Raw genomic sequence first — 12,404 nt, forward strand, 5'->3', positions numbered from 1 at the left:
TTAAGGGAACCAGGCTTTTTAGGATGTGTTGATTTTCATTTTGCACCGCTCCGTTTGATCAACATGTGATGAGTATGTCTAAAGATGGAACGAGTGTTCCTGCTGCATTTTTTTCAAACAAAGGAGAAAAGACTCTCTACCCCTTCGAACCTCCGTTTAGACTCATCAAACTCGGGCCTCATGAAAGCAGCCAGGAGAGAGAAGCTGCGACACTGATTGCCGTTGCCTTGGTAAGGGGAAACCACTCCACTCAGGTCTCTGTGGTTTCCATGGTAACAGCACTGCTTGCTTTTGCAGGCCCCCAGGGCTGGCGGGATGCACTGACAGGAAAATTGGGGGATGAAAGAGAGGAGTAGAAAGAGACTTTGAGGACCTTGAAGGTATTTGGGGAACGACTCTCAGCTGGATGAGGCTGCTCTGTTCTCCCTGCATAGGTAGCTGCTCCCAACAGGCCACGTGGGCCATGTGGCCCCAACAGGCTGAGTACTGGAAACACCTGCCTAGAGGTACACACATTTATGCAGCTCTCATGGACTGACCACCATCCAGGAAAACAGATGCCAATGCAAGGCAGGAAGGAACCGGCAATATGTGGATTGCAACATAAGACCAGAGAAGAATGTGCCTTCTGCCCACACCAGGCCAGCATGTAATGGTTGTTATAATTTAGAATAATGATATGTGGCCCCAGGAAGTATTCACATTCACTATCTACACTCTTCATAACAACCCTGCAGGGGTGACATCAACACACCCATCTACAGATGAAGGAAACAGGGCCCCATGTGACACAGAGGAGACCCGGACCTGAGCCTGATTCCCCACTGTGGGATCTTACACAAAATCTAACTGACCACCCAAGGAAAATGTTAGTTCCCAAACACAGCAGGCATCCTAGCTCAAGCCATAACAAATGCGCTGAATACTTTTGGATTTGGCGCGAGGATACACACCCGGAGAGGGTGGCATCAGCACCAGCCATCATCTGGGAGGCGCTAGAGCCCCCACATTGTCTTACCCCTTGTTCTACAAGTGAAGAAACTGGGGCCAAGAAGCACTTGGCAGAAGCCTTTCAGTGCAGTACACCACACAGTCTGCATACACTCTTTTCTTGGACAGTTGCAGCTATTCAGAAAACCGCATTCCCCCACAAACCTGCAAGGCACCAGGAGCGTGTTGCCAGGTGGATAGCTAGTGCAGTCGCCAGGAGGCAAGCACAGCCACTGTCGTAGCTCTTTTCTTGAACCACTAGGTCAACTGGGCAGAATGGATTTACTCTATCCATGTCCAAGCTCTGTTCTCAGAGCTCTTCATCCCACTGAGACTTAACAGGCATCTACTGTGTGCCCTGCAGTGTACTATGTGTTTGGACCAGAGGGAATGGGAAGCAGGAACCTCAGAGGCCACTTTTCAGATGATCAAAAGGCAAATTGAGGCCCAGAGAGATGAAGTGACAGGTGGCCAAAGGCCACACTTTGCGCATGTCAGCATTGAGCCCCAAATTTCCAGATTTCCAATTAAGGACACTTTTCTTGACTTCAGGCTGATCCCTTTTTTAGGAAGATTAAACACTGCAACACCAAATTGCTTTAGAACCACAACAAGGCAACACTGAGTAAAATAACAATGTTATTAGTAGGCTGTGTATACAGCACACATAGGAGCTGACAGAGATCAATGACCAGCCTTACAGCCTCCCTAAACAGAGCTGCTGCCCCGGTGAGTCTCTAGGACAGAATTCTTTCTGATTTACATTCCATGCTACAGGGTCATCTGGCAATGAATGCCCTTTGCAAGCGAATCAAAGAAGCTTCTAACATGGTGAGATTGGATATGCAATATAAGAATATGTTACAATCCTAAGTCTTAACATTGGGGTCCTACCATGCTAGATTCAGAATGCAAATCTTAATAACGGTTTATCCTGATTTTATACTTGTGCAGAGGGACTGCCTTCTGCCACCTCTGACTCATGCCCCACTACTGTGTGCTGAAGCTAACTATGTATATATAAATTATGGTCTCTCCTTTCCTGCACATAAGACACCTTCCATCTCCTCTTTAGTTCTTATGCAAAGGAAGCTTGGGAGATGCTGTAGACCGAATGTTTGTTCCCACTTCCCAGATTCATAGGTTGAAGCTCTAACCCCCAAAGCGATGGTAATTGGATATGGGGTCTTTGGGAGGTAATTAGGGTCAGGTAAAGGTATAAGAGCGGGACCCTGATGATGGGATTCGTGTCCAAATAAGAGGAAGAAGAGACCAGAGCTTACTCGTGCTCTGACATGCAGATACTGCAAGAAGGCGGCCTCTGCAAGCCAGCTGACAGCCCTCACCAGAAGCCAACCTTGCTGACACCTTTATCTCAGACTTCCAGCCTCCAGAGTTGTGAGAGATAAATGTCTGTTGTTTAAGCCCCCAAGTCTACAGTATTCTGTTCTATCAGGCTAAGGCAGACAGGGCTTTGCTATACCCAGACGTGTGGACGGTTTCTTGATACATCACCTGTGACTCTTTCTAGGGCCTCCTCTGGCCCCAGGAGCATGCTTGGCTTGGCAGGTGCAGGGCTGAGCAGAAGTGTTGAAGGTCCAGTGCCTTTGGGGCAGCCCTTAACAGTGACAGGCAGCCATCAGTGCACAGAGCCCCCGACCCTGCTGCTGACCCTGTGGTAGACAACCCTGAGACCTGCTTCCCTCCGTCTCCCAGCAAGCTTGAGGTCACTGTGCCAGCCTCTTCCCCTCCCTGCCTCGTCTCTCCACCCTGCTCCCAGTGCTTCCTGGGATCATCTCCCAAACAAACAGCTGTCATTCAGATCTTTCTCTCAGGTCTGCTCTTGAGGGCTCCAGCCTAAGGCGTGGGCATTTGGGACCTATGAGGGAAGACTCACCTCTTGCAGGGCAGAAGAAGGCTTAGCTCAATTTTTAGATGAAATTTCTTCTTGTGGCTTTCTTTTTCAAAATATAATGCATACATAAAAGGGAAAATAAAATACATGTAGTATTCTTTGCAAGTTGTGCATGACTCCTTTGAAACCATTGTTCCAATTTCATCATCTTCCTGATACGTGTTTTCTGAGAGGAGCTGTAATGAAAAAGTGGTCAGAGTGGGTGCATGTCAAGTGAGATTTGCTAAGTGAGTATTTAACCTGGTCATTCTTTCCACATTGCTGTTGAACACCAAGTAAGTTTTATTGTTCTTGAAAAAAGTTGATTCAAAAGTGTTGGACTGATTCTCCTCTGACTTCCCCACACTGACCCTGAAACTCCCAACTTCAAGCCACATTCAAGTGGGTGAGGAGGCTCACAGTGCCGGCTGCTCCATTCACAGGCTCCGACACTGACTGTGCCAGATTGGAGGCTGTCACTGCCCCATGGAGAATTTTCACACATGTCCTCATGGCCAGCCGTGACTACCGACAGGGGGAGGCACTTTTGATAAAGGAGCTCCCAGCTGGGCATGGATCAGAGAGCAGGCCCTGGAGAGCAGGCCCAGATTAGAGGTATTGATCGATTTACCACCTATGCAACTTACGACCATTCGACTTTACGACCATAATCGCTAGCCATGACTGCTCCACGTCTGGCAGCGCAAACGTTGCCCAGCTGGGCGTACGACAGTGCAGACCAGCTTCCGGCAGCACTACCGTCTCCGCGTGCACCATTTTAACTGTACATATAGTCTACTCAACTTACAACCAAATCGTGTTACGACTGGTCCGTGGTCCCGACCGTGGTCGTAAGTTGAGCACTAGCTGTAGGTCACTGGTAAGCTGCCAACTCCCTGGAGGTGGGGAAAGGAGGGTTCCTGAGCCTCCAAAGAAGGAGGACTCTGAACAAGTTCCTGTGGTTTCTCCTTGACTCACCCCTGCACAGTCAGGACTTTGGGCAGCTTCTTAGTGGACTGTCCTGAGCTAACACGGTACCCTTTGGGTCCTGCCCCATCCAGGGCCCAGTCTCCAGTGTGTCTTCCCCAGGGATCCCACTGGGGTCACCATGTGGGCTGGCATGGAGAGCCCTGACCAGACACCTCCTCCACCAAAGAGCCAGGCCCAGTGGGGTCCATGCATCCGCAGTTGCTTCATTCAGCCAGTTGTTGCTTGTCTTGTGAAGAATTAAAACTCTGAATACCTGGATTCAGAACCCAGGCCTGTCACTTACTGATGTGGTGCCCTTGGAACAGATGCGGTCCCTGGCTCTCTGTGGCTTCATGCCTGGGGTGGCAGTGAGGCAGGATAACGGAGCTGGGCTGGGAAGAACCCAGTGTAGACACGGATGACGCTCACGGGGTGACTTTCGCACCCTTCTGTGCTCCCTTGGTCCCTTATTACTGATCATGCAGGAAGCTTGTGGGGCAGGAAGTAAAGAGGTAACTGGATGCCACATACCTGTATCCCCCTCTACCCCTCATTGATGATTGGGGACCTCAAGCACTTTCTGTGTGTGATTCCTTTGCTTGGCAGTGCCCCACGGCAAACCACTGTGTTGTTTCCCATGGGTGATGGCTGTTGTGATTAATAAATTAACTCAGCATCCCATCTCTAGCTTCCAGCTCTGGGACTGGGAGGACAATAGGAGAGGTGACCTTTCAACCCAGGACTGACCAATGCCAAAACACCCTGTGGCAGCTACACTGAAAAGTGCAAAGAAAAAAAAAGCCTACCGCTTCCCTTCCAGGAGTGTGGCAGCTGAATGTAGATCAGGTCAAATCCTCTTTTGGGAGGAGGTCACGAGAAGGAAGAGGTCAATGGGAAAAATAGAATTGCAGATCCATGCAGGAGGGGGATGGGATGTGCGAGGAGCGTCCCCAGCCCTGGGTGTGCTGGGTATGCTTTCCGGTCATGGAGCCCAAGCATGCTGCCTCATCTGTCTTCCCCTTGGGCTTCTCATCTACAGAATTGGAATAATAGCTTGTTTAGGATAAGATGGGATCGCAGGGTCAAAGTGCAAGGCACAGGGCTTGCCAGGAGCAGGTGCTCAATAAACGCTAGCTGCTGTCATCCCTCTGCCCCTCACATTAATTTCCAGATCGTGGCTTCATTTTGGTGCCCAAGGGGAGCTCCAGGCTTCTCCCAGTTTATTTGTTCATTGTTTAGAGGAGCTCCATGCTGCCTGTTTAGAGCAACTCCAGCTTAGAGAAATCCTAGCATAGCCATGACATTCCTGTCTTTTCTTGTCTCCTTTTTTTATGTTTAAAGGACCATACAAAACTAGAGAGTGTGATTAGCTAGACATACAGGTGGGCCTTCCTTTAGAAAAAATAATAAAGCTTTATTGAGATATTACTGACATACAAAAATTGTATATGCTTAAGGTATACAACTTGATCTTTTGATATACATACACGTTGTGAAATGTTAACCACCTTTCAGCTCATTAACATATCCATTACCTCTACATAGTTACCGTGTGTGTGTGTGTGTGTGTGTGTATTGAGAAGATTTAGATCCACTCTCTTAGCAAGTTTCAAGTATGTAATGTAGTATTTTTAACTCTCCCCCACCTGCTGTACATTGGAAAGTGTGCTTTGCTTCATGTACTAGATGTTCCCTCTGGCCCAATCCCACCTCATGTGGCTCCAACCCAAGACCTGCCCAATGTCCTAAGCAAGTGTTGCCTTGGATGCAAAGAGCAGAGCCTTTTCAAGCAGTGACCAATGGCTTGTGTCTTGCACAAATCCTCTGGGCAAGCCAGGGGTCCCCAGCAGAATTGGGCCTGGGTGTCTCAGGAGTTATCCACTCACTCCTTAGCACCACTGCCTTTGACTCTTCCCCACTTCCTGGCTTCACTGCCATCCTCATGCACAGTGCATCCTGGGGTCACCTCCCAAATAAACCACATACCTCCACATCTTTGTTGGAGGGTCTGATTTGGGGAGAATCCAAAACAAGACAAGTGGCAAGCAGGCATCATCTAGCACATCCTCCCCATCAAGCGGTGATGGTTTCTCTAAGAACTTGCTATAGAAAGACTTGGAGAACCCACCACAGCAGAGAGACTCCGCCTCAACAGAGGCGGGCCACCATCGCCAAAGCAGTTCTAACTACACCCATATAAACAGGACTGCAGGGAAGTTCACTCGGCAGCGGGGCGGAGCCCACAGCAGCTCAGCAAAGCCTCTATAGGCCGACAGTGACTAGGCTGCCTCCTTGCTGGGCTGGGCAGGGCAGGTCTGAAGGAAAAAAAAAAAAGAAGGTGGCAGCATAATGGAAACTCATAAATAAAGCCCTAAATCCCTGGGACAGAGCACCTGGGAACAAAAAGCAGTTATGAGTTCTGCTGCAGCAGACCTAAAAGTACCTGCCCAGCAGCTCTGAATGAACAACAACAGAGCTCACAGCTCACCATTTGAGCTCCTATAAAGAAGAGACCATCTCCTCAAGCAGCTCCCTGACCCCTATATATCCAAAGAGACACCTCATAAAAGAGAGATCAGATTGACACTAGGCCGGTATCCTTCTGGGACAAAGATAGCAGAAGAAGAAAACTGGTAACAACCCTTACTGTTCAGCAGCTGCTGCAGGTGAACCCCAGGCAAGCAGGGCCTGGAGTGAACCTCAGCAGACCTACAGCAGAGGGGCCAGACTGTCAGAAGGAAAACCAAGAAACAGAAATAACCTCATCATCAACAAACAGAACTTCAATCTGAAAGATTTGAGACCCAATCTGAAAGCCAGCAACTACAAAGTTGACAGGTGGATAAATCCTTAAAGATGGGAAGAAACCAGCGCAAAAAGGATGAAAACACCCAAAACCAGAACACCTCTCCTCCTACAAGGGATCACAACTCCTCACCAGCAAGGGAACAAGGTTGGAGGGAGAACGAGTGTGATGAAATGACAGAATCAGACTTCGGAAGTTGAGTAGTAAGAAACTTCTGTGAACTAAAAGAACATGTTCTAACCAAATGCAAAGAAACTAAGAACCTTGAAAAAAGATTTGACGAAATGCTAACAAGAATGGACAAAATAGAAAGGAATATAAGTGAATTGATGGAGCTGAAAAACGCAACACGAGAACTTCGCGAAGCATGCACAAGTATCAACAGCCGAATTGACCAAGCAGAAGAAAGGATATCAGAGGTCGAAGATCAACTCAATGAAATAAAATGGGAAGGCTAGACTGGAGAAAAAAGGGTAAAAAGGAATGAACAAAGTCTCCAAGAAATGTGGGACTATGTGAAAAGACCTAATCTATGTTTGATAGGCGTACCTGAATGCGACGAAGAGAATGAATCCAAGCTGGAAAATACCCTTCAGGATATTATCCAGGAAAAATTCCCCAACCTAGCAAGGCAGGCAAACATTCAAGTCCAGGAAATACAGAGAACACCACAAAGATATTCGTCAAGAAGAGCAACCCCAAGGCACATAATCGTCAGATTTACCAGGGTCGAAATGAAGGAGAAAATACTAAGGGCAGCGAGAGAGAAAGGTCAGGTTACCCATAAAGGGAAGCCCATCAGACTCACAGCAGATCTCTCAGCAGAAACCCTACAAGCCAGAAGAGAGTGGGGGCCAATATTCAACATCCTTAAAGAAAAGAACTTTCAACCCAGAATCTCCTATCCAGCCAAACTAAGCTTCATAAGTGAAGGAAAAATAAAATCCTTTGGGAACATGCAAGTACTCAGAGATTTCGTCACCACCAGGCCAGCTCTACAAGAGCTCCTGAAAGAAGCTCTACACATATAAAGGAACAACAAGTACCAGCTCAACTAAAGGGCAAAACAGCCAGCTAGCACCAAAATGGCAGTATCAAATTCACACGTAACAATATTAACCCTAAATGTAAATGGACTAAATGTCCCAATCAAAAGACACAGACTGGCAAATTGGATAAAAAGACAAAACCCTTCGGTGTGCTGTATCCAGGAAACCCATCTCACATGCAAGGATACACAAAGGCTCAAAATAAAGGGATGGAGGAAGATTTACCAAGCAAATGGAGAGCAAAAAAAAAAGCAGGAGTTGCAATTCTCATCTCTGATAAATTAGACTTTAAAGCAACAAGGATCACAAAAGACAAAGAGGGACATTACATAATGGTAAAAGGATCAATGCAACAAGAAGAGCTAACGATCCTAAATATATACGCACCCAATACAGGAGCACCCAGATACATAAGGCAAGTTCTTAATGACTTACAAAGAGACTTAGGCTCCCACACAATAATACTGGGAGACTTTAACACCCCATTGTCAACATTAGACAGATCAACCAGACAGAAAATTAACAAGGATATCCAGGACTTGAACTCAGACCTGGACCAAGCAAACCTAATAGACATTTACAGAACTCTCCACCCAAAATCCACAGAATATACATTCTTCTCAGCACCACATCACACCTACTCTAAAATTGACCACATAATTGGGAGTAAATCACTCCTCAGCAAATGCAAAAGAATGGAAATCGTAACAAACAGTCTCTCAGACCACAGTGCAATCAAGTTAGAACTCAGAATTCAAAAACTAACCCAGAACCGCACAGCTTCATGGAAACTGAACAACTTGCTCTTGAATGTTGACTGGATAAACGGTGAAATGAAGACAGAAATAAAGATGTTCTTCGAAACCAACGAGAATGAAGACACAACATACCAGAATCTCTGGGACACATTTAAAGCAGTCTCTAGAGGAAAATATATAGCAATAAGTGCCCACATGAGAAGCAAGGAGAGATCAAAAATTGACACCCTATTGTCAAAACTGAAAGAGCTAGAGGAGCAAGATCAAAAAATCTCAAAGTCTAGCAGAAGAAAAGAAATAGCTAAGATCAGAGCAGAACTGAAGGAGATAGAGACACAAAAAAACCTTCAAAAAATCAATAAATCCAGGAGCTGGTTTTTTGAAAAGATCAACAAAATAGACAGACCACTAGCCAGATTAATAAAAAAGAAAAGAGAGAATAACCAAATTGATGCAATAAAAAACGATAAAGGGGATATCACCACAGATTCCACAGAAATTCAAACCATCATCAGAGATTATTACAAACAACTCTATGCACACAAACTAATAAACCTGGAAGAAATGGATAAATTCCTGGACACGTGCCTCCTGCCAAGCCTAAACCAGGAAGAAGCCAAAACCCTGAACAGACCCATAACAAGTCTGAAGTTGAGGCAGCAATTAAGAGCTTACCACCCAAAAAAAGCCCAGATCCAGATGGGTTCACAGCTGAATTCTACCAGACGTACAAAGAGGAGCTGGTACCATTCCTTCTGAAACTATTCCAAACAATACAAAAAGAGGGAATTCTTCCCAAATCATTTTATGACACCAACATCATCCTGATTCCAAAACCCGGCAGAGACTCAACAAGAAAAGAAAACGTCAGGCCAATATCCATGATGAACATAGATGCAAAAATCTTCAATAAAATACTGACAAGCCGATTGCAACAGCACATCAAAAAGCTTATCCACCATGATCAAGTAGGCTTCATCCCGGGGATGCAAGGCTGGTTCAACACAGCCTATAAACGTGATTCACCACATAAACAGAACCAAAGACAAAAACCACATGATTATCTCAATTGATGCAGAGAAGGCCTTTGACAAAATTCAACAGCCCTTTATGCTAAAAACCCTCCATAAGCTAGGTATCGATGGAACGTATCTCAAAATAATAAAAGCTATTTATGACAAACCAACAGCCAATATTATACTGAATGGGCAAAAACTGGAAGCATTCCCCTTGAAATGTGGCACCAGACAAGGATGCCCTCTCTCACCAGTCATATTCAATATAGTATTAGAAGTTCTAGCCAGAGCAATCAGGCAAGAAAAAGAAATAAAGGGCATTCAAATAGGAAAGGAGGAAGTCAAATTGTCTCTATTTGCAGACAACATGATTGTATATCTAGAAGACCCCATCATCTCAGCCCCAAACCTCCTGAAACTGATAAGCAAGTTCAGCAAAGTCTCAGGATACAAAATCAATGTGCAAAAATCACATGCATTCCTATACACCAATAACAGACTTAAAGAGAGCCAAATCAAGAACAAACTTCCATTCAAAATTGCCGCAAAGAGAATAAAATACCTAGGAATACAACTAACAAAGAACGTAAAGGACCTCTTCAAGGAGAACTACAAGCCACTGCTCAACGAAATAAGAGAGGACACAAACAGATGGAGAAACATTCCATGTTCATGGTTAGGAAGAATCAATATCGTGAAAATGGCCATACTGCCCAAAGTAATTTACAGATTCAATGCTATCCCCATCAAGCTACCAATGACCTTCTTCGCCGAACTGGAAAAAACCAAACTTCATATGGAACCAAAAGAGAGCCCGCATAGCCAAGTCAATTCTAAGCAAAAAGAACAAGGCGGGGGGCATCACACTACCAGACTTCAAACTATACTACAAGGCTACAGTAATCAAAACAGCATGGTACTGGTACCAAAACAGAGATATAGACCAATGGAACAGAACAGAGGTCTCGGAGGCAACACAACCTATCTACAACCATCTGATCTTTGACAAACCAGACAAAAACAAGCAATGGGGAAAGGATTCCCTGTTCAATAAATGGTGTTGGGAAAGCTGGCTAGCCATGTGCAGAAAGCAGAAACTGGACCCCTTCCTGACACCTTACACTAAAATTAACTCCAGATGGATTAAAGACTTAAACATAAGACCTAACACCATAAAAACCCTAGAAGAAAATCTAGGCAAAACCATTCAGGACATAGGTGTAGGCAAGGACTTCATGACCAAAACACCAAAAGCATTGGCAACAAAAGCCAAAATAGACAAATGGGACCTAATCAAACTCCACAGCTTCTGCACAGCAAAAGAAACAATCATTAGAGTGAATCGGCAACCAACAGAATGGGAAAAAATTTTTGCAGTTTACCCGTCTGACAAAGGGCTGGCATCCAGAATTTACAAAGAACTAAAACAGATTTATAAGAAAAAAACTAACAAGCCCATTCAAAAGTGGGCAAAGGATATGAACAGCCACTTTACAAAAGAAGACATACATGAGGCCAACAAACATATGAAAAAATGCTCATCATCACTGGTCATCAGAGAAATGCAAATCAAAACAACATTGAGATACCATCTCACGCCAGTTAGAATGGCGATCATTAAAAAATCTGGAGACAACAGATGCTGGAGAGGATGTGGAGAAATAGGAACACTTTTCCACTGTTGGTGGGAGTGTAAATTAGTTCAACCATTGTGGAAGACAGTGTGGCGATTCCTCAAGGACCTAGAAATAGAAATTCCATTTGACCCAGCAATCCCATTACTGGGTATATATCCAAAGGATTACAGATCGTTCTACTATAAGGACACGTGCACACAAATGTTCATTGCAGCACTGTTTACAATAGCAAAGACCTGGAACCAACCCAAATGCCCATCGACGATAGATTGGATAGGGAAAATGTGGCACATATACACCATGGAATATTATTCAGCCATCAAAAACTATGAGTTTGGGTCCTTTGTAGGGACATGGATAAACCTGAAAACCATCATTCTCAGCAAACTGACAGAAGAGCAGAAGATCAAACACCGCATGTTCTCACTCATAGGTGGGTGTTGAACAATGAGAACACATGGACACAGGGAGGGGAGCACTACACACTGGGGTCAGTTGGGGGGAAATAGGGGAGGGATGGTGGGGGGTGGGGACCTGGGAGAGATAGCAAGGGGAGAAATGCCAGATGTAGGTGATGGGGAGGAAGGCAGCAAATCACACTGCCACATGTGTACCTATGCAACAATTTTGCATGTTCTTCACATGTACCCCAAAACCTAAAATGCAATAAAATAAATAAATGGGGGAAAAAAAGAAAAAAAAAAGAAAGACTTGGAGACATCATCAAGCTTGGAGAAAAATCTTCTTTCAGCAGCTGGTGATGCCTGCCCATGTGGGGCTGTGGGTGGGAGTGGTGTGTGCTGCTTCCTGCAGCGTGTGATGGGCACATCCTCCAGCAAAGGAGCTGTGGATTCCTATCGGAGGGACCACAGGAGGCTTCATAAAGGAGAGGAGGCATGAGAACCTGGCCCAGCAGGTTGATTGGATTTTATGAGAGGAAGGGACAAGAGGCCTGGTCAGAAGTGGAGGATCTGCTTGGGACCGTCAGTTCACAGACTGCAGCTTTCATCTCATGGCAGAGAGGCTTGGAAACACTGAGAAGGCATGAACATCCCTGTGGTTGGCATTCCAGTTCAGCCACAAATGGAGGTCAACTTAGAAAAGGGAGCAGAGGGAGGGAGCAGGGAGAGGGTTGTTCTCATAGCCCACGGGGCCCACACCCTAAACCAGCTCAGGCAAAGTAGAAAAGGAGCAAAATGAACACCCACTTAAAGCAGGGGCCTCAAATCTGTCTGAGCCACGCACTCCTTTGGTGATCCACTGAAGGCTACAGCTCCCTGCTCAG

At 45.6% G+C, this 12,404-nt stretch overlaps 1 protein-coding gene across 2 annotated transcripts in view; it reads left to right on the forward strand.

The window, feature by feature from the left end:
- SLC24A3 (solute carrier family 24 member 3) overlaps positions 1-12,404 on the forward strand; it is a 503,905-nt gene that overhangs the window by 291,109 nt on the left and 200,392 nt on the right. The gene's annotated exons all lie outside the window — the stretch shown is intronic.

Source organism: Sapajus apella, unplaced genomic scaffold, assembly GCF_009761245.1.
Source record: "Sapajus apella isolate SASKATOON/1434 unplaced genomic scaffold, GSC_monkey_1.0 scaffold65, whole genome shotgun sequence".
Classification (NCBI taxonomy): domain Eukaryota; kingdom Metazoa; phylum Chordata; class Mammalia; order Primates; family Cebidae; genus Sapajus; species Sapajus apella.